At 40.6% G+C, this 1,970-nt stretch overlaps 1 non-coding gene across 1 annotated transcript; it reads right to left on the bottom strand.

Annotated features, from left to right (window-relative positions):
- Positions 1-626: 626 nt before the first annotated feature.
- On the bottom strand, positions 627-734 carry LOC112793646 (small nucleolar RNA R71). The gene has a single exon (XR_003198349.1). It is a non-coding gene; the product is annotated as a small nucleolar RNA R71 (small nucleolar RNA).
- Between the last annotated feature and the right edge of the window lie 1,236 nt (positions 735-1,970).

The following is a 1,970-nucleotide window of genomic DNA, read 5'->3' as shown; positions in this document are numbered from 1 at the left end:
TTTTTTTCTTATGACACATCAAGGAATCTCTATACTGTGACATAGAGGATTCCACTACTCCCTTTTGTTCTCTTCTTTTTCATATGTGCAGAAACAGGGATAAAAACATTCTTCTTAAAGCTGATCCTGAACCTGAAAGGACTCTGAAGAAGAAGCTAAGAGAAGCTAAAGCACAACACTCCAGATAGGACCTTTCAGAGAATTTCGAAAAAGAAGTAAACATGGCAGCCGAACCCAACAACAATGCAAGAGATACAAGGAAGATGCTTGGTGACTATACTGCACCAACTTCCAACTTCTATGGATGAAGCATCTCAATTCCAGCCATTGGAGCGAACAACTTTGAGCTTAAGCCTCAATTAGTTTCTCTAATGCAGCAGAATTGCAAGTTTCATGGACTTCCATCGGAAGATCCTCATCAGTTCTTAGCTGAATTCTTGCAAATCTGTGATATTGTCAAGACCAATGGGGTTGATCCCGAGGTCTATAGACTCATGCTTTTCCCTTCTGCTGTAAGAGATAGAGCTAGGATTTGGTTGGACTCACAACCTAGAAAAAGCCTGAACTCTTGGGACAAGTTGGTCAATGCTTTCTTGACCAAATTCTTTCCACCTCAAAAGATGAGCAAGCTTAGAGTGGAAGTCCAAACCTTTAAACAGAAGGAAGGCAAATCCCTCTATGAAGCCTGGGAAAGATAAAAGGAATTAACCAAAAAGTGTCCTTCTGACATGCTTCCTGAATAGAGCATCATATGTATATTCTATGATGGTCTGTCTGAGTTGTCTAAGATGTCATTTGACCCTTCATCTAAAAACCCCCTGCTGAAGCCTAGGAACTCATTGAGATGGTTGCAAATAACTAGTTCATGTACACTTCTGAAAGAAATCCTGTGAATATTGGGATGACTCAGAAGAAAGGAGTTCTTGAGATTGATACTCTGAATGCGATATTGGCTCAGAACAAAATATTGACTCAGCAAGTCAATATGATTTCTCAGAATCTGCTTGGATTGCAAGCTGCATCTGGCAGTGCTAAAGAAGCCTCATCTGAAGGAGAAGCTTATGACCTTGAGAATCCTGCAATGGAAGAGGTGAATTACATAGGAGAATCCTATGGAAATACCTATAATCCTTCATGGAGAAATCATCCAAATTTCTCATGGAAGGACCAACAGAAGCCTCAACAAGGCTTCAATAATAATAATGGTGGGAGAAATAGGTTTGGCAATAGTAGACCTTTTCCATAATCTTCTCAGCAACAGACAGAGAATTTTGAGCAGAGCCTCTCTAGCTTAGCAAACATAGTCTCTGATCTATCTAAGACCACTCTCAGTTTCATGAATGAAACAAGGTCCTCCATAAAAAATTTAGAGGCACAAGTGGGTCAGCTGAGTAAAAAAGAGTTACTGAAACTCCTCCTAGTACTCTCCCAAGCAATACAGAAGAGAATCCCAAAAGAGAGTGTAAGGCATAACTATATCCAAAGTGGCCAAACCTGGAGAGAGTGAAAATGTAGTGATTTCCAGTGAGGAAGACCCTGCTGGACATCCACTGACCAATAAGGAGTTCCCTAATGAGGAACCAAAAGAATCTGAGGCTCATACAGAGACCATAGAGATTCCACTGAACTTACTATTGTCATTCATGAGCACTGATGAATATTCTTCCTCTGAAGAGGATGAAGACACTGTTGAAGAGCAAGTTGCTCAGTATTTAAGAGCAATCATGAAGCTGAATACCAAGTTATTTGATAATGAGACTTGGGAGGATGAACCTCCATTGCTCATCAATGAACTGAATACCTAGATTCAGCAGACATTACTTCAGAAGAAACCAGATCCCGGAAAGTTCCTAATACCTTGCACCATAAGAACCATGACCTTTGAAAAGGATCTGTGTGACCTGGGGTCAGGTATCAACCTCATGCCACTCTTTGTAATGGAGAAATTAGGGATCTTTGAGGTACCAGCT

The sequence above is a fragment of the Arachis hypogaea genome, chromosome 3 (assembly GCF_003086295.3).
Source record: "Arachis hypogaea cultivar Tifrunner chromosome 3, arahy.Tifrunner.gnm2.J5K5, whole genome shotgun sequence".
NCBI classification, from domain to species: Eukaryota; Viridiplantae; Streptophyta; class Magnoliopsida; order Fabales; family Fabaceae; genus Arachis; species Arachis hypogaea.
This window is presented reverse-complemented; position numbering and strand designations above follow the sequence as displayed.